The sequence below is a fragment of the Quercus lobata genome, chromosome 5 (genome assembly GCF_001633185.2).
Source record: "Quercus lobata isolate SW786 chromosome 5, ValleyOak3.0 Primary Assembly, whole genome shotgun sequence".
Taxonomy (NCBI): domain Eukaryota; kingdom Viridiplantae; phylum Streptophyta; class Magnoliopsida; order Fagales; family Fagaceae; genus Quercus; species Quercus lobata.
The window spans coordinates 31,650,550-31,671,372 of NC_044908.1; the positions used below are offsets into that span (position 1 = coordinate 31,650,550).

The 20,823-nt window shown below is 39.4% G+C and overlaps 1 pseudogene; it reads left to right on the plus strand.

The window, feature by feature from the left end:
- Window positions 1–1,181: 1,181 nt before the first annotated feature.
- On the plus strand, window positions 1,182–17,441 carry LOC115990390 (annotated as a pseudogene).
- Window positions 17,442–20,823: the final 3,382 nt, after the last annotated feature.

The following is a 20,823-nucleotide window of genomic DNA, read 5'->3' on the forward strand; positions in this document are numbered from 1 at the left end:
CGGTGGCGGTGAACGGCGAGTCAGTTCGGTTGACAAGGTCGTCCAGGTCGCTTGATACTCGTCCCTTGAGAGCATTCATCATAACCTCCATTTGTTCCTTCATGGCCTGCATCTCCGCGATAACAAGTGGCGGAGCAGTTTCTGCGAGGGAGGGGATGCTCGTGTTCTGCCGTTCTGGTTTGCTCGGGGCGTTGCTGGCCTGGGGACCTTCCTGATTTCTCCTGTCGGCGCTATTTCCCTCTTGATCTGCTCCTTGGTTGTTGGGGGCTGCATTCTTCTGTCTCAGTTGCTCTTCTAGGTCGTGGTTTTGTTTGGTGAGGCGCTCTACGGCAGCGGCGAGTGTCCTCACCTGTCTTTCAAGAGCAGTCGTAGGGGCTTCTTCTTCTTGAACGTCGTTGGTAGTCGCCATTGAGCGAGTGAGTACCATGTAACTCTTTTGTCTAGGAAGCGAGAATGTGCTACGTTTCCCACAGACGGCGCCAACTGATGATGCCGGAAACAGTACCACCAATGAGTCACACGTTCCTCGTACGATCAAATGGCACCTGCACAACGAAAAGGAATAACCTAGCAGAGAGTACCGGTGTGGTACCGGCCAAACACCCTCCGAAGGTCAAGTTAGAACTATTCTCACTGCTCTAGAGTGCTAGAGAGGGTAAATTATGCGTACCTTGTTTTGTGGGGGTGCTTGGGTTTTTATAGTAGTAGATGGTTGACCTCTCTTCCTTGGAGTAGAAGTCTTTTCCTTATAGGAGTCTTCTTGGGCGTATTTTACGGGATTCTTTCCATATAGGAGTCTTTAGGTTCCTCGAAACGTGGAGAGCAAGTTATTTTACTTATATACGTAAACGGGCAGATCAATCAACTTGTAGACCCACGCCGTCAGTTTAGGATAACCCCGTCTGTCCAAGTTTACTCCCGTCTGCCTAATTACTCCTGTCTGTCTAATTTTACTTCCGTCAGCTTCAGGATGCCCGGCTACATGTGTGCTCTTCCTTTACTCCCCCGTCAGTCTTGAAGACATGCTGATGGTACAGTTCCCTCTCGTCAGCTTTGTCAAGCTTGCCCGTCAGCCTTATCTAACTAATTTTATCCTCATCACCATCCGTTGCTCAAATCCACCCTTAAGTGTTGAGGAATGTTGCACTATGAGTTGATTTTTCTTTTTTTCTCACACTCCAATGTAAATTGTTACCTTGTTTCTTTGTCTCTCATCTTTCTAATATCTGGAGAGCACAATTTTCAGGTTCGAGACGTACGCCTTATAATGGACCGCAATTCAAGACAATCCAAGGGAGTTGGGTATGTTTTATTTTCCCTGAATACATCTTAGTTGAAATTGTTTTGCATTTCACATACATAAACATAACCAATAAATGTTAAATTTTTGGAAATTTCATGTTGTATTAAATCCTAAAATTGCTGCTACATTTTTGTTTTTCAGTTCAATAAATGAAGCTATTTCATTAAAGAAAGTAAACCTTCTACTCCCGTAGATATGGGATTTGCAAAAAACTACAATAGATATGGGATTTGCAGAAATTTGTGCCACATAGGTTTGGAGATCCATCTGTATTGTAAACAGAAAAAATAAAAATAAAAAATAGTCTATGAAAATAAATGGAATGTTCTGTTTGCCATAGCTAGGATAAAACATGAGTGGCACCAGTCCAAAATCTGGCAGAATGAATGTTGTCATATTATGTTCACCTTTGATTTATATCATTCAGGGGAAAGTTCTGATTAGAACTTGGGAAAAGTGATCTGCAAGGACCCTAGTTTCTTGCAGTAGAATATTTTAGATATTAGATATATTGTGATACAATGTTAATCTTTTTCCTGGGGTGATTGGCTTGAAGGGAAGTGAAATATTTTTAAGTTGGTACTCATTTAATTTAGTACTGTGTCTGGCGCTTGTAGTATTATTATATGTGCAATTCTTATGATTATACTAAAATTGTTTCTGTTGGCAGTTGTATTGAGTTCTATGATGCAATGTCAGTACCTATGGCAATAGCACTCTCTGGTCTTCCTCTTCTTGGTCAACCAGTTACGGTAAAACCATCAGAAGCAGAAAAGAATCTGGTCCAGTCAACTACAGCAGTGGCTGGTGTATCAGGTGGGCTTATAGGCCTCTATTCAGGAAGGACCAGAAGGCTGTATGTTGGGAATCTGCATTACAACATAACTGAAGCTGATCTTCGTCAGGTAAGCATAATTTGTTTGCAGTCATTCCATAGGATTATTATAATGCAAAAGTTATTAGAGTTGGTTGATTGGACTAACCTTAAGGCAGGTTTCAATGTGGTAAACCTGTGTGGGATATTTCAACCTGTTACAATCATATGCTTTTGTTGTTGTTTTTACATTTTTTTTGATAAATTCTTAATTTATAGTTGAGTGTGAGAGAATTTTTCAGCTATAAAGATTCCCTTTAGTCTTCTCACTGGTTTTCTTGATTTATTTTTCTTATGTTATGGTTATCATGCCTTGTCATTGAGACAGAACAACCTAGCTCTGATACCAAATTTTGATGCATAACAAACACTGAAAAAAAACCTCAATAAAAGAAACAAAGAAGAAAATGTAAAAAACTAGGAGTCAGCACCTAGTGTTGCCTGGAGTCAGCACCAAACCATTGGAAATGTTCCAAAAGAAATTTTACTAAGCAAGCCAATTGTCAATAACTCTGAACTCTAGGTGTCCTTAAATTAAACTAACCAACTTGACACTGAAAGGAAATTATTCTGACTAATAAAAATAATTCTACTAATCTAGACAGAAAATGAAATAAATACCTGAACTAAGTTGGAAAGTAAATAACCAAATTACAATATAAGTAATTAAAATTGTATCCCTAAATTAAATAGGGTTTTTTATCAGTTGGGCTGACACGAGCTTTCAAAATCTAGCCATGTGATCTGGGACCTGCATCTAGTGTCTGTATCAGATTGTTACTTCTTTTTGGATTCTTGATATGTTTATTCTTTACTAAATTCTGTTGATCCATTGCTTTTATTTTGAACAGGTTTTTGAAGCAGTTGGTCAAGTAGAGTTGGTGCAGTTGCCTGTTGATGAAACTGGACATTGCAAAGGATATGGCTTTGTCCAGGTGAGTGCTATTTGTGAAACATTTGTGAAATTGCTTGAAAATGCAGCACTTAAAATTTCTATGCAACACAGTTTTGCATGCTTAACTACACGAGAAGCTTTGAATGATATAATAAGTCCTTTACTCTTATAGATTGATAATTGGCCTCAACATCAAATACAGCTTGTATCTAAATCACTTGGTATAATATCTTAATATGGTGTTCTTGGCTCTGCTGATTTTCTAGATGGCATAGTATATGCACACCAAGGTTCCTTCTGATTTAGTAGGCTAATTGAATAAGTTGTTTATTGCTGTTTGCACATCTTGAAGACGCAAGAAATGCACTGAGTCTAAATCAACAGTTGGAGATTACGAGTCGGCTTATCAAGGTATTGCCATTTAATCTTTCAATGCACTGAGTCTGAAACAACAGTGTACAAATCTCATTGTTTTATTACCAGCTTCTTGTCATTTCACATATTTTACGCTGTTACTTTCTGTAGCAGCGTATTAGTTAATACAACAGTTTCAAAGAGTTTTACTTGATGATCCAGAGTCCTTTCTAAGATCAATGCTTTCAAATTAAACAATTGAATGCCTGTGTTGCCCTGTTACTGGTCTTTAGTAACTTGGCACGTGCTTCTGTATAAAACTTGATGGCATTCTTCTTCTGTCAATGCTGCATGAATGAATGGTGTATGATGTACCAAAAATTCTTATTATAGGCTCTTCTACTTTGAATATTATCTTTTACCTGACTTCTCTCCTCCTTATCCCCCTTCTTTTCTTTTCCTGTTCAGGTTTCAGCTCTTACTGATCAAGCTGGAATGCAAGATGTTGGAGCAAATTCTGGTGATTTTGATGATGATGAAGGAGGTGGCTTGGTTAGTTATACCTCCATTTTCTCTCTTTTTTTTTTTTAAATAATATAAAAATAATAAAAATTCTTTCTCCTTGTTGAAGTTGGTTGAAAGTCTAAGGCTTGATAATCAATCTTGATAATCAAAGTCTAAGGTGTTTGATTGTTTTTACATGTCTAAAGCGTGTATTACCTAAAGCATGTTTTTGGTGTGGCTGTAATGTCACAAAAAAAGGTATCATGATCTTATGTTAATCTTAATTGATTCTATGTCAACAATAATTTTGATATCTTAAAAGTTTTAGTTTTTGAGCCTATTTCTTCTTTTCTTTCATTTGCATTTTCAAGTAAGTTTTACATTGTCCTTTTGTAAGTTATCAATTAACGATCTTTACCTGGAGACTTTGCATGAAGGCCATCCCATCTATGTTGAATATGAGTAATAGGGGAATTCAAGTGGATCCTACCTGCCCTGTTTGTTGTGGGGAACCTGAGTCAACTGAACATGCAATTATCTACTGTGAAGCTGCTAAAAGAGTGTAGAGCAAATGGGATGAATGCCCAATCTGTTTGAATGAAACCAACAAGGAGATAGTGGACTTGGCCTTATATTTGCTAGAAAAGGGAACACAGAGGGATATGGAGATCTTTTTTGGTGTTGCCTAGATGATTTGGTATAATAGAAACCAAATAGTTCATGAGGTTAATGGTGTTTCTGAGGATCACATTTGGGAGACAGCAATCCAATTGATAAAGGAGTTTAAGGGAACAAGGAGCTGGGATATAAACAGTCCTCAGAGAAATGAGAAAGTATGGACTCCGCCACCTGTGGGTTTCTTCAAAATAAATGTGGATGGGGCTGTTCCCTCTGTTGATGGCCATTCTGGAGTGGGTGTTGTAATTAGGAATTGGGAAAGAAGGGTGGTAGCAGCAAAATGTCTTCCTCTATTGGGTCGAATAGCTGTGGAGGAAACAGAAGCTATTGCTATGGAACAAGGAATGATTTTGGCAAAAAACATGGGCTTGGAGAGGACCATTTTTGAAGGGGACTCGTTGCAGACAATTCAAGCTATTGAGGCTAAGGAAGTGAGAAGTTTGATTGGCCACATTGTGAAAAGTTGTCTGCAATATCTTCCTAGCTTCCAGGAGGCAAGAATCAGACATATCAGTAGGGAGGGCAACAAAATAGCCCACGAACTTGCACAGCTTGCAAAACAATCTGCAGGAACAGGTCTGGATTTCAACTATACCTGGCTGGATTGAAGACATGGCGAGAGCTGAAGGAACAGTTTAAAATTTTGCCTTTGTTCGTGGTCTAAGTTGTTGCTTTTTCCTTTCTTTGTTATGCTCTGTTTTTTGTAGCTTGTACTCTGTTTTTCAGTGTATCTTCTTGACTGTTTATGAATGAAAGTTTCAGTTTGGTCTCAAAAAAATTAACGATCTTTCTCTCTCTCTTGAATTTCTAGTGGGTCTGTTATTCACAATTTTTTGTTTGTTTTTTTATTTATTTCTCTCAAATAAATTATTGGCCAAGCTGACACAATTCTTCTTTTAATTCTCAGTCTCAGAATCCACGATCTCGAGCACTTCTCATGCAGAAGTTGGACCGCAGTGGCTCTGGATCTAGGTTTTTCTCTTCCTAGTTTGTTGCGGTATATTGAAATTGACCTCTTTCTTCTTACATTTTCTTCCTTTCTTTTGAAGCGTTGCTGGTTTCGCTGGCACTCCAGTTTTCAATAGCACAGGCCTTACTTTACCAACAGTGCCTATTCTAGGAGCTTTACCTGCAGTATCTCCGATTACTCCCCTTGTTCCTGCTCTTGCTGGACTTGGTGGTACAGGTCTTCGAGTTCCCATTGCTACTTTGCCAACTGTAGATACAATGGGTGTTCCAAGTGAATGTTTATTATTGAAGGATATGTTTGATCCAAATGATGAGGTTGGTGGGGCATGCTTTTTTAAAGTAATTTTCATTTCTTGTTCCTGTTGCTGATAATGTTCAAAATGATATCCCCTTTGCAGACAGAACCAGATTTTGAGTTGGACATCAAAGAAGATGTTCAAAATGAATGTTTGAAGTTTGGGAAATTGAAACATATATTTATAGACAAGTAAGCTATTTTTTGTGTGGACCTCCTCTTCACCCCCCCCCCCCCTTTCTTTTCCCATTCTTTCAAATATTCTTGATATATTTTGTAAGGTTGAATTTATTCAACCATCTAATTGGCTTTATTCCGTGCCAAATTTGCTTGTAATTCAGCATTTAGTAACCCTGTATCTAGGTGGGTTTGATGTAAGGGTAGTGAGTGAGATAGAGTGAAGATTGCTTAAGAGTGTGCAAGAAAACAGAGACTCGCAGCTGGGCCTCGTGGGTGACTCGCGGCTACAAGCCGCCAGACGCAGCACACGTGCCAAGCATGCTGGAAGGTGAACAGTCATGCAAGCTGGAGCACTATAGGACAAAACAGGACAACTGGCCATACGGTTATCTCGTGACTGGATCTCGCGACTTAGTCAAGCCGTGAGGTCAAGCCGCGAGCCACCCCCGTTTTGTAAAACCTGACATTTCACATTCCTCTCCCACTCCAGTATAAATACCCCTTTTACCCACGATTGTGAGAGAGCTTCCAGAGAGAATTTTGAGAGAGAAACCCTAAAGAAAAACAAGATTGATTCACCCACAATCTATACATTAGAGTCTCTTCAAATTCCTCAACTCTCTTCCTCTCCATTGTCAAATCCTTGAGAGGCATTATACCAAACCTGGTTCTCACCATCATCATCACTGTGAGACAGCTGTTTGGATTTCTGGAAAGTAATTAGGAAGGAACCAATCTTCATTGGTTGATGCTACGGTCTAGTAGCGGAATCCGGGAAGCTAGAAAAGAAAAAGGTTCGGCGCAACCTCGTTGGAGCAAGAAACTTGGAGGGCTTAGGTGCACTGGGTAGATTAGGCTTGGAGGGTTTATTGCTGTCCATGTATCCCAACTGTATTTTCTAGTGGATTGTTTACCGCTTGGAGGGCGGCGAAGAGGTTTTACGCCGAGGGCTTCGGTTTCCTCTTCGATAACACATCGCGTGTTGTCTTTGTGTTTGCATCTTCCTTCCTCTCTATCTTTGCCTTTTTATTATCTGTTGTGGATTGTGTTTTGTTTTGGCTTAGATAGTTTTTTAACCAATTCCATATTATAGCTTATGTTAAGTTTCCGCACACTTGTTGTTTGACATATTGCTTGAATTGGTTAAGGGGTAATTTGGGGGTCTAAACGTTCAAGGGTGTTTATACACGTTTTTGAACTTTCAATTGGTATCAGAGCGGGTACACTGCTATTGGTTTCATTACCATTGTGTGATCCTTGACTCCCTTTTGAGATGGATAGGTCTCAATCCCTAAATGCACCTCCATATTTTGATAGTAGTAATTATGCTTTTTGGAAGGTTCGCATGAGAGCTTTTCTGTGTTCTATTGATGAATCTGTTTGGAATGCTGTTGAGATTGGTTGGACCAGACCTGAGGCAGCCAAATCCATATGGGATAAGGCAGCACTTGCTGCATCTAATGCTAACAGTAAAGCACTCAATGCTATTTTCTGTGGTGTGTCTCCAGATGAATTTCACAGGATTTCTCACATTACCGTTGCCAAAGAAGCATGGGAGATTTTGGAAACCACCTATGAAGGCACGAAGAAAGTGAAAGACACCAAGTTGCAAATGCTGACCACTCGGTTTGAGGAGCTCAAAATGAGTAAGGATGAGTCTTTTGACTCTTTCTATGGGAAGCTAAATGAGGTGGTTGTCAGCAAGTTCAACTTGGGGGAGAAAATGGAGGATTCAAAAATTGTAAGGAAGATCCTTCGATCATTGCCAGAAAGTTTTCGTGCTAAAGTGACAGCGATTGAAGAGAGCAAGGACCTTGATGACATCAAAGTACAGGAGCTGGTTGGCTCTCTGCAGACTTATGAGATGTCGCTGCCCAATAAACGGAAGAGTAAATCTCTTGCTCTAAAGACCATTAATGAGAAGGTGGAAGATCAAGACTCATCGGGAGAAGATGTGGTTGACAAAGATGTTGCATACCTTGTCAAAAATTTCAGAAAGTTCTTGAAATTCAAAAATAATGGCAAATTTGATGATAAAGGAAAATTCCAAAGTTCTGGAAGGGAGAAAAGGGAATTCAAAAAGAAAGATGGAAAAGAATCCCAACCTACACAAGGTGTCACTTGCTTCGAATGTAACGGACATGGACACTTTAAGAAGGAATGTCCAAATTATTTGAAATCGAAAGGCAAAGTGTATGCCATGATGTTGAGTGACTCGGATTCATCTGACTCAGAATCAGAAGAAAGCTGTGATGGAGAGGGGAACTATTCAGCTTTTATGACTATTGTTCATGTTGAGTCTTCAGATGAGTTGAATCTGCTTGTACGAGACCTTGGAGAACATAGTGATGATGAATCACTAGGAATTGTTGAAGAATCAGATGCTGAAGAAGATGAAAGCACAGCAAATCTTCAAGAGAATTATAACTCACTCTTGGAGAAGTCGGGTGAGTATACAAGGGTGGCCAAGGATGCTGTGAGAAAAATGAAGAAGGCTGAGGAGGACTACAAAAGTCTCCTAATCCGATATAGTGTAACACCCCATAATTTTGATACCAATTAAATTATTATACGTAAATTTTTAATGGAGGCCTATAATTAAAATGGATTGAATTAATTTGGGCCTAAGGTATTAAAAAGAAGATAAATACTATGGAATAGGAAGCCCAAGTAAAGTGGCATAAGTAAATACATGGGCCTTGAAAACCCTAGCCTTTTTCCTCTTAGGATACACGTGTATTTACTGATGGTGCCTCCTTTTGCTTCAGCCGCTTCACACTTCTGAACCTTGCTTTGCTTCACTGTGGCTGTAAGTGGAGACTAAAGGTATGACTCTCTTCTACTCTAAACTTGGGAAAATTGTGATACTCAATGGCTAGCCTTTCTTTCCAATCTTATAGGAAAAATCTGTTAGTGGCGTACCTAATAGAAAAAAAAAATAATAATAATAAAAATAGGGGCTGCTGTTATGGATCTAAGGATACGATTATGTTGATAAGAAAAGGGTTTCTGTGATCATTATATGACCGCTTATGGCATCACTAAATGTCACCACCCATCCCCATGTATCTTCACGTTGTCCTTGTTCAATACGTGTCCAGCAACTTCCTTGTGTTTTGGTGGCATCAAGGGAATACTAGGCATTGGATGGATAGATTAAGGCATATATTACGTTGATCTCATGTCCATCTTTCTGCTGCATTAAAGTTTCATGCATAGATTACATTAATGGAAAAGGGCCACATTATGTTATTTGATACCTACCTCTACCTCTAGTGATACTAATTTATCATCTCTAAGCCGTTGAGTATGCAGCAACTTTTTAAGCCCAAAAAGAAATCTGATATTGCAGCAATGATTTTTAAGCCAAAATATGATTAGGTAGAGCCAAAAGATATGATCATGCAGCGGTAATTGTAAGTCCAAAAATCTGATCAAAGCTGAAAGTGAATTAGATAGTTAAGTGAATAAATAGAGGATTTTGGATAAATTAATATTGTTTAGGATGAAACTGTTTAAGAGTGAAAATAGATTTTTAAGTGGGAATTTGTGTATTGATGAACCTATTTTTGGTATTGCTAGGTTCTAATTCTACTGAATTATTGTGATTCAAGGGAGGTTGATTTCCTTTATTTTTGCAACTAAGAGGTAAGTGGTGTTTACTAATTTTGGGGGTTTTCCCAAAACAGTGTTAATTATTAAACTATTTTATATGAAAGAATATGTTGATATTCTATATATAAATGAATATTTTACAAATGTTTGATGTGCACATTGGCTATTCGTTTTATGAAAAACTTGTGGGACAACCTAATTTTATTTAAACTTGTATGTGTGAATATGTCTTTATATTTTGAGAATTATGAATGGATTATTTTGTGAGCATAATGAATATGTTTTGAAAACCTATGGCAAGTCATGATTAGAAGCTCAGTATGATATTTAGTCCTTAGCAAGGGACAATCATGCTGTAGCTAGTCCTTAGTAAGGGACGGTCCCAAAAGGGGGACAGTGCACATTTGATAGCTCCTTAGCAAGGGAGCATACTATTGAGGATCCAAAAGGAAGCTCCTTAGCAAGGGAGTGTACCTTTAGGTTCCAAAGGAGCCATCCTTAAGAAATGGGATGAAAGGAGGTTCCAGTCCCAAAAAAGGGACAGCACAACCCTGTCAACGGGGCGTAAATGTTGACCACGAGAAAAGCTTAGGAAATTGTTTATGTGATGGTATCAATATATATATTATGATGGTTCACAATATAAAGATATTATTTTCTTTTACATGAAATAGTTGATGACAAAATATTGGTGAGTTATAAGTTGTGAATCTGTTGAAAGAATTGTTTATTTGAAAGGTTTGTTCCCACAACCCAATGTTAGTGAATTCCACTTATTGAGTTATCTCACCCCCCCTTTATTTTCCCATTTCAGATACATTAGAGGGATTACTGGAGTAGAAATTCTTGGGAGACGGAAGTTATGAACTATTTTTGTAGAACTGAGGATTTTTATTTTTAATTTATGGCATTAAACAATGTATTGGAGAATTATTTTGAGGATGTTTTGTATTTGGTAAATTAGAGCTCTGACTCTTGTGATGAGATTTAAGGTTGCTAGTTTCTTTTATTTAATATTTTTTATGGATTATTCAGATCAAATAGACTTTTGATACTTATGATTTTGGGGTGTTACATATAGGGAGGCCAAATGTGAGATAGAAACACTAAATGGTGAGTTGTCCGAAGCCTACACAAAAGTGAGATTTCTTGTGAATGAGGTTGTGCAAGAAAATGCTAAAATAGAGAGGGTCACCACCAAGAAGCTAGATGATGTTATCTTATCTCAAAAGAGCTTTTCAGACAAATCCGAATTGGGATATACCGGAGGAAGTAGTTCATCTGGAAATGTCACTAAAGAAGTGAAGTTTGTAAAGGCCAAAGATCCAGTTGTAGCTGACCTTACTGATGAGAAGCTCAAGGTGGAGGAGAAGAGGAATGTGGTGAACCAACGGATGCTGAATCCCCGTAATCAATCTGTGGGCAGGTCTGAATCTCGTGCCAAGTCACGCCCACGACCACAAGGAGGTCCTAGAGCAATGAATGTGTGCCATTATTGCGGACTTCAAGGGCATACTCGACCAAATTGCCAAAAGTTGAGAGCAAAGAATAGTGCAACTCCTCAAAGGTCAGGAGGACCTAGAAATGATAGAAGAAATTGGGCAAGTGATCAATCTAGAGATCAGAATGGTGATCCCGGAATGATGAACGTGATAAAGATGATTGGTGCATTCACCAACTGCTTAGAAAGCTTCTCACGAAGGTTTGAAAGCCCTAACTCCCGTACCCAATCCTATAAGGAAATCACCCCAAACGCAAGTGACGTGTGGGTGAAAAAGGGTACTCATGCATAAGCATTACAACATGTCCATGCATTAATACTTCCTATGCTTTGCGACGATGTTTGTTTGTTTGATTGTTGTTTTTGCTGTTGGTTGTTTGCTTTGCATCTTTTTGTTTTTTATCAATCTTTTTGCTTCTTGTGTCAAAAATCCAAAAATCACATAAAAATTAGAAAATCAAAAAGTTTGATTGACATTGTTGAGCTTTTGTCTCAAAACTTGTTTTGCCTTGTACCTTTGTGCTAATGGCTTTGTGCATTTTCGAGCATTGCTTGTTTCTTTGCACTCATATCACTGTGGGAAAAATCTTGAAATCTATGTGATTGTTGTAAATAGATCTTCAAACTTGTCATGAATGATTAGTGAATGGTTATGTTGATCTTGAGACATGCATAGACTTGTGTCTATATATCTTCCCACTCTTTATTTTTGTTTTGCTAAAAAGAGCTCACCAAATGTAAATCTCCAAATGAAAAGAGATATTGAGCTGCAAAAGCCTGTCGCACATTCTAGTATTCGACTAGGAAAAAGGGTAAGCGACTTTATATTAAAGAAAATGTTTATTCAAAAAGCCAAAGGCTTGTTCATTAAAGTGAAATGTCAAATATCACTCTCACAATGAGAGGTGATTGCCTCAAAAGATCAAAAAGATCAAATGTTATGATTAAAAGTGGAGTCAAATGTAAAGCTCCAAGTTATGTTATCAAGTTTTGTGGGAGGTCATATATACATATTTCTATAATTGAGATAGGTCACATGATCTAGTGCTAATTGTGTATGCCTTGGTTGAATTGATCATTGAAGCTTCACATTAGACTAAGGACTATCTCATTGTTGATATCCACACACAACACACAAGTTTATGTTCAATAAATGTCATATTCATTTGTGTGATTGTACTTGATGAAATGTGTTTTCACATGCTCAATCTTTGTTAATTCAAGCACAAAAAGATTTTTGAGTGTTTTAGGTGTTTTTGGAAAGTATTTTGTTTGAAAAATCTGAAAATTTCAAAAATCCAGTTTTGCCCTGTTTTGGCGGCTCAGTCGCGGGTATGTCAAGTCGTGAGCCTCAGTCGCGTCTTCGCGGGTCATTTTTGGCGACTTGTTCGAGAGTGGAAGGTCCAGTCGCGAGGGTTACTCAGAGATTTTCGCGGCTCAGCTCGCGACTCACTCGCGGGTAGACCTTCCAGTCGCGAAAAACGCGTGTTTGCGACAGAAATAGGAGCAGTTTTTAAATCTTTTTCAGTTTTCCCTCGAACATTTGTGACTGTTCATCTTCTCTCTAAACTATCTCCTTCCCAAACACTCCGTGAATCCATTTTCAAATCTCATTGGTGCTTCATTTCTTGTCCAAATCATCAAGAAAAGGTATGGGCTTTGCTTTCTCAATCTCATTTTCCCTATTTCATGGATATTTCTATTACCGTTTGGATTGATATTGTGTTCGAAATATTTCTCTCTTTGTGTGATGGGTATGGCTTGTTATGTTTGCTATTGTTCTCATCTGTTTTCATGTTGAGCGGTCACAATGTGCTTTTTCATTGTTCTGATATTTGCCTGTTGTTGAGACTGAAAACCTTTTATTAAATGGGTTTGGTACTTATTTGACTTGCTCATTTCACTTGCTTGAGTGTTGATGTTGGATTTCGGTATTGGGCTACTGAGTTTTTATGATAACATAATGTGTGTCTCTCAACCATGTGCTCTAGTTTGGATGCTTTGTGACTTCATTTTGAAATATTTTCCCATGTTCATATCTCTTGTGGAATGTTTTATGATATCTGTTCTTAATGTTCAAATGCTATATCTGTTTGCATATCATGGTCATGGTAACCTGTCTCATTGACAGTTTTGTTAGTTGTTTTGTCTCTCTATGCCTTTGTGCACTATCACCATTTTGCTGCACCTGTCATTTTGTGCTCCTTTGTATTGTTGGAAGTTTGGTTGGGTCTGCACTATCTTCAGTTTGTATTTATGTATTGAAATTTTTTATTAGCACTGAATCTTGTTGACATTTATCTTGTGTGGTACTGTTGTTGGTTCTTTGCTGTGGGCCTGTTCTCTTGCAGATGTCTCGTCGATCTTCCAAGGGTAAAGACATTGTTGCTGACGATCCAGCAACACCAGTTGCTAAAAGGACTCGACTATCATCTCAGGCATCTCAAGACCCCAATGAGGATAGGTTCAGAACTCCGCTTACCTCACACGTCTACTCAAACATTTTTGACAAGTCAACTACTATAGTGGAACGGGTGGTAGAGTTTAACACCTTAGGGACCACTTTTATCCCTCGAATCTTTGAGAAACGAGATTGGGCAAACTTGTTCGGGAACTTTGATGATCCAATGGATGAGCTGGTCAAAAAATGCTTCTCCAATGCACTGATCTTGGAGTTTAACTCATCTTCTGGGTCAGAGGAACAGAGTTTGGCATTTCTCCAGACTCCATCGCAGATCTTCTCGGCATCACCAAACCTCAGAAGGCGGATCTAACTCCTTATGATGAACGAACTCCAGAGGTTGAAGAAATTCTACAAATCCTAGGATCCGATCATGAAGTATCCAGTGCAGGAACATCCATCAGCACCGCAAAGTTTGCACCAGAGCTGACTACACTAAAGTTGATCATGTTCACCAATCTCTACCCACTGTCTAACACTACATTCATCAATCTTGGGAGAGCTCTATTCCTTTGTGATCTTATTACAGGAGCCCCCATTGATATATGTGCTCACATCTACTACACCTTGAGGAAGACCGCGTGTCGATCTGCAGCTTGAGGAATTATTCCATTTTGCAGTCTCATCATGAAGCTCATTCTTCGTGAAGGCATTATTCCTCCTGCAGATGGAAAAATGTTGACCCGTCAACGTCCTATTTCCTTGTTCACTCTTCAAGCTAGCAGAAGTCACTCCTTTAAATCACCAAGGAGTGCTCACATCTCTCCGGTTACTCCATCTGCCCCTGAATCAGAGACACCTGCACATACCATATCTACTTCGCGTGCTGTTCCTGAAGCTTCACAGGCTAGTATTCCGCAAGCACAGACTGCTCCTCATTCTGATAGAGTCGGCAGTGTTCTTGAGCATATTCAGAAACGCATTGATGATATTGTGGCACTTCTCTACTCCACAAACAACCATGTCCAAATGCGTCTTGAGACTATGGAGAATCAGCTAGATGCTATTCAACAAAAATTGGACGAGAGCCTTTAGCTATTCGTGACAAAAAGGGGGAGAGCATTCAGTAAGGGGGAGAAAGTTCAAAGGGAAGTGTGCATAGTGATAGGAGGAGTACACATATACTTTTGTCATACTTTTGTTTTAAGTCTTATCCTGTAAACTTATAGGTTTGGGTTTATGTTTGTTGGAATTTTAGTGTTTTTATGGGTTTGATATACTGTGTTTTTGGTGTATAGTTGTTTCTAACTCTTAACCTATACTCTTGGTTTAAACTTTAATATTTTTTGATGATGTTATTCAGGAAGTTTTGTGTTTGTACCCATGTGCTTTTGTAAGCTTTTAGGGTTAATGTTTTATGCATAGGTTTGTAGGCTTTATGGTATGTACCTTGCTTATTGCAGCCTTTATGCTATGTTGAAATCAGTACTTTAATCTAAATGTCTTGCATTTTGATTTATGTACTGTCACTCTTGTGCCCTTGTAGGATTGTTCCTAGATGCATATACCTTGTGTATTATGCATTGGTTGAGTGTTGAGCATACAAGTATCTTGCCTTGTGCTTGTTAACTTGTATGTCCTTGTGTTCATTCCAAGTGTGAATGAGCACTGTGATCACTACCTTGTGGTGTTCACTTGGTTGATCAAGCCATGGTTTGTTTCTTAACTCCATCTTTGCTTGATCACATATTGCCTGTTTCATATGCATTTTATAATTTTTTGCTTACAATGATCATGGTGTATTGTTGTGTTTCAGGAGTATTATGTTCATATGATTCAAGTGCTTCACAGCTTCTAGAGTTAGGTGTGAGTGAGTTTTGTTCAACTGTTTCCAACTCACATGTTAAGTCTAGAGTCTGTTTTAGGATTTTGTCATGAAATAGCCAAAGGGGGAGATTGTAAGGTTGAATTTATTCAACCATCTAATTGGCTTAATTCTGTGCCAAATTTGCTTGTAATTCAGCATTTAGTAACCCTATATTTAGGTGGGTTTGATGTAAGGGTAGTGAGTGAGATAGAGTGAAGATTGCTCAAGAGTGTGCAAGAAAAAAGAGACTCGTGGCTGGGCCTCGTGGGTGACTCGCGGCTGCAAGCCGCCAGACGCAGCACACGTGCCAAGCATGCTGGAAGGTGAACAGTCATGCAAGCTGGAGCACTATAGGACAAAACAGGACAACTGGCCATACGGTTATCTCGCGACTGGATCTCGCGACTTAGTCAAGCCGCGAGGTCAAGCCGCGAGCCACCCCTATTTTGTAAAACTTGACGTTTCACATTCCTCTCCCACTCCAGTATAAATACCCCTTTTACCCACGATTGTGAGAGAGCTTCCAGAGAGAATTTTGAGAAAGAAACCCTAAAAAAAAACAAGATTGATTCACCCACAATCTATACATTAAAGTCTCTTCAAATTCCTCAACTCTCTTCCTCTCCATTGTCAAATCCTTGAGAGGCATTATACCAAACCTGGTTCTCACCATCATCATCACTGTGAGACAGCTGTTTGGATTTCTGGGAAGCAATTAGGAAGGAACCAATCTTCATTGGTTGATGCTACGGTCTAGTAGCGGAATCCGGGAAGCTAGAAAAGAAAATGGTTCGGCGCAACCTCGTTGGAGCAAGAAGCTTGGAGGGCTTAGGTGCACTGGGTAGATTAGACTTGGAGGGTCTATTGCTGTCCATGTATCCCAACTGTATTTTCTAGTGAATTGTTTACCGCTTGGAGGGCGGCGGAGAGGTTTTACGCCGAGGGCTTCGGTTTCCTCTTCGGTAAAACATCGCGTGTTGTCTTTGTGTTTGCATCTTCGTTTCTCTCTATCTTTGCCTTTTTATTATCTGTTGTGGATTGTGTTTTGTTTTGGCTTAGATAGTTTTTAACCAATTCCATATTATAGCTTATGTTAAGTTTCCGCACACTTGTTGTTTGACATATTGCTTGAATTGGTTAAGGGGTAATTTGGGGGTCTAAACGTTCAAGGGTGTTTATACACGTTTTTGAACTTTCATATTTAGATAGAATAGAATATAGGAAATAGGAAAAGAATACATGTCACTAAACCTACTTACTTTGTTGAGGGTCTATAACTGACCCCAAAATTTTGGGACTCTTTGTTGTTGTTGTTGTTGTAGTAGTATTTATGATTACAGGAACAGTGCTGGTTTTGTGTATTTGTGATTTGAAAATACACAAGGTGCAGTTGCTGCACAACGTGCTCTTCATGGTAGATGGTTTGCAGGAAAGATGATTACTGCAACTTATATGGTAATTATAATTTCTCACTTCATTTTATTTTGTTTATTTTAATACGTAGTCCTTAATAGTAAAACTACAAGTAAATTCTACAAATGCATGCAGGTGCCCCAGGCATACGAGGCTAAGTTCCCTGATAGCAAATAGGATTTATGGATTGTGGATGTGCAGTGAGAAGATGGCATTTGCATGTCTTTGATTTTTTCTTGGGGATTGGGGGGAAGAGAGAGAGAGAGAGAGAAGCTTTTGTATGATACTGTCCTTAGGTCTGGCATATGAATTGCCAATAGATTAAAGATTGTAAAAAGAGGTCAGATTTATCATCTAAGTTGTTATTGCCATTTGCTATCAAAATATAAGGTGTTAACATTTGTAGGCCAATTACTGCCTTTTTAGTGGTTGTCTAGATGGGTTTAGCCTCCTTTGCTGGTTGCCAGCTTCTCTTTGATTATATAAGCTGATGGTATAAAGCTCGGATCATCGGTGAACGTTGGACGTTCACTGCTGGAAAAATGATTACTGCAACTTATGGCTTTTGTATGGGCGTTGAGCTGTTATGCTAGACGTGTTCTTTGAAAGTTCAAAAACGTGTAAAAACACCTTTGAACGTTTAGACCCCCAAATAACAACTTAATCAATTCAAGCAATATGTCAAACAACTAGTGTGCGGAAACTTAACATATGCTATCAAACGAAATTGATTAAATACTATCTAAGCCATAACAGATTAATATCCACAGCAGATAAATAAAAAGGCAAAGATAGAGAGGAAGGAAGATGCAAACACAAAGACAACACGCGATGTGTTATCGAAGAGGAAACCGAAGTCCTCGGCGAAAAACCTCTCCGCCGCCCTCCAAGCGGTAATCAATCCACTAGAAAATATAGTTGGGATACAAGGACAGCAATAGACCCTCCAAGCCTAATCTACCCAGTGTACCTAAGCCCTCCAAGCTTCTTGCTCCAACGAGGTTGCGCCGAACCTTTTTCTTTTCTAGCTTTCCGGATTCCGCTACTAGACCGTAGCATCAACCAATGAAGATTGGTTCCTTCCTAACTGCTTCCCAGAAATCCAAACAGCAGACTCACAAAGATGATGATGGTGAGAACCTGGTTTGGTATAATGCCTCTCAAGGATTTAACAATGGAGAGGAAGAGAGTTGAGGAATTTGAAGAGATTCTAAGGTAGAGATTGTGGGTGAAACAATCTGGTTTTTCTTTAGGGTTTCTCTCTCAAAATTCTCTCTGGAAGCTCTCTTTCAATCGTGGGTAATAGGGGTATTTATACTGGAGTGGAGAGGAATGTGAAACGTCAGAATTCTACAAAACAGGGGTGGCTCGCGGCTTGACCTCGCGGCTTGACTAAGTCGCGAGATCCAGTCGCGAGATAACCGTATGGCCAGTTGTCCTGTTTTGTCCTGTAGTGCTCCAGCTAGCAGACTGTTCACCTTCCAGCATGCTTGGCACGTGAGGTTGCTTCTGGCGGCTTGAAGCCGCGAGTCACCCGCGAGACCCAGCCGCGAGACTCTGTTTTCTTGCACACTCTTGAGCAAACTTCACTCTATCTCACTCACTACCCTTACATCAAACCCACCTAAATACAGGGTTACTAAATGCTGAATTACAAGTAAATTTGGCACGGAATAAAGCCAATTAGATGGTTGAATAAATTCAACCTTACAATCTCCCCCTTTGGCTATTCCGTGACAAAACCCTAAAACAGACTCTAGACTTAACATGTGAGTTGGGAACAGTTGAACAAAACTCACTCACACCTAACTCTAGAAGCTGTGAAACACTTGAATCATATGAACATAATACTCCTGAAACACAACAATACACCATGATCATTGTAAGCAGAAAATTATAAAATGCATATGAAACAGGCAATAAGTGATCAAGTAAAGATGGAGTTATGAAACAAACCATGGCTTGATCAACTAAGTGAACACCACAAGGTAGTGATCACAGTGCTCATTCACACTTGGAATGAACACAAGGACATACAAGTTAACAAGCACAAGGCAAGACACTTGTATGCTCAACACTCAACCAATGCATATCACACAAGTCACATGCATCTAGGAACAATCCTACAAGGGCACAAGAGTGACAGTACATAAACCAAAATGTATACCATTCAGATTAAAGTACTGATTTCAACATAGCATAAAGGCTGCACTAGGCAAGGTACATACCATAAAGCCTACAAATATGCATAAAAACATAACCCTAAAAGCTTACATAAGCACATGGGTACAAAAACACAAACATCCTGAATAACATCATCAAAAAATATTAAACTTTAAACCAAGAGTATAAGTTAAGAGTTTAGAAACAATACACCAAAAACATAGTGTATCAAACAAACCCAAAAAAAACATTAAATAGTACCCAACAAGCATAACCCTAAAGCCATAAGTTTAGAGGATAAGACTAAAAACAAAAGTATGACAAGAGTATGTGTGTATGTGTATACTCCCCCTATCACTATGCACACTTCCCTTTGGACTTTTCTCCCCTTTACTGAAAGCTCTCCCCCTTTTTGTCACGAATAGCTAAAGGCTCTCGTCCAACTTTCGTTGGATATCATCTAGCTGATTCTCCATAGTCTCGAGACGCATTTGAACATGGTTGTTTGTGGAGTAGAGAAGTGCCACAAGCTCATCAACTCGTTTCTGAATATGCTCAAGTACACTGCCAGCTCTATCAATATGAGGAGCAGTCGGTGCTTGCGGAATAGGAGCTGGTGGAGCTTCAGGAACAGCACGTGATGTAGATGTGGTATGTGCTGGTGTCTCTGAGTCAGGGGCAGTTGGAGTGACCGGAGAGAGGTGAGCACTCCTTGGTGATTTAGAGGAGTGACTTCTGCTAGCTTGAAGAGTGAGCAAGGAAATGGGACGTTGACGAGTCAACATTTTTCCATCTGCAGGAGGAGTAATGCCTTCACGAAGAATGAGCTTCATGATGAGACTGCAAAATGGAATGACTCCTCGTGCTGCAGATCGACATGCGGTCTTCCTCAAGATGTAGTAGATGTGAGCACATATGTCAATGGGAGCTCCTGTAATAAGGTCACAAAGAAATAGAGCTCTCCCAAGATTGATGAATGTAGTGTTGGACAATGGGTAGAGATTGGTGAACATGATCAACTTCAGTGTGGTCAGCTCGGGTGCAAACTTGGCGGTGCTAATGGAAGTTCCTGCACTGGATACTTCATGATCGTATCCTAGGATTTGCAAAATTTCTCCAACTTCCGGATTTCGTTCATCGTAAGGAGTAATATTAACATTCTGAGGTCTGGTGATGCTGAGAAGGTCTGCGATGGAGTTTGGGGTAACAATGAACTCTGTTCCTCTGACCCAGAAAACGAGTTCAGGTCCAAGATCAGTTGCATTGGAGAAGCATTCTTTGACCAGCTCATCCATTGGGTCATCAAAGTTCCCGAACAAGTTTGCCCAATCTCGTTTCTCAAAGATTCGAGGGATGAAAGTGGTCCCTAAGGTATTAAACTCCACCACCCGTTCCACTATAGTGGTCGACTTGTCAAACACGTTTGAGTAGACGTGTGAGTTAAGAGGAAGTCTGAACCTATCCTCATTGGGGTCTTGAGAAGCCTGAGATGATAGACGAGTCCTTTTGGCAACTGGTGTTGCTGGTTCGTCAGTCACAATGTCTTTACCCCTGGAAGATCGACGAGACATCTGCAAGAGAACAGGCCCACAGCAAAGAACCAAACAACAATACCACACAAGGTAAATGTCAACAAGATTCAGTGTAAATAAAATTTCAATATTTCAACACAAATTGGAGATATTGCAGTCCCAACCCAACTACCAACAAACATTGGAGCACAAAATGATAGGTGCAGCAATAAGGTGATAGTGCACAAAGACATAGATGGACAAAACAACTAACAACTGTCACTGAGACAGGTTATCAAG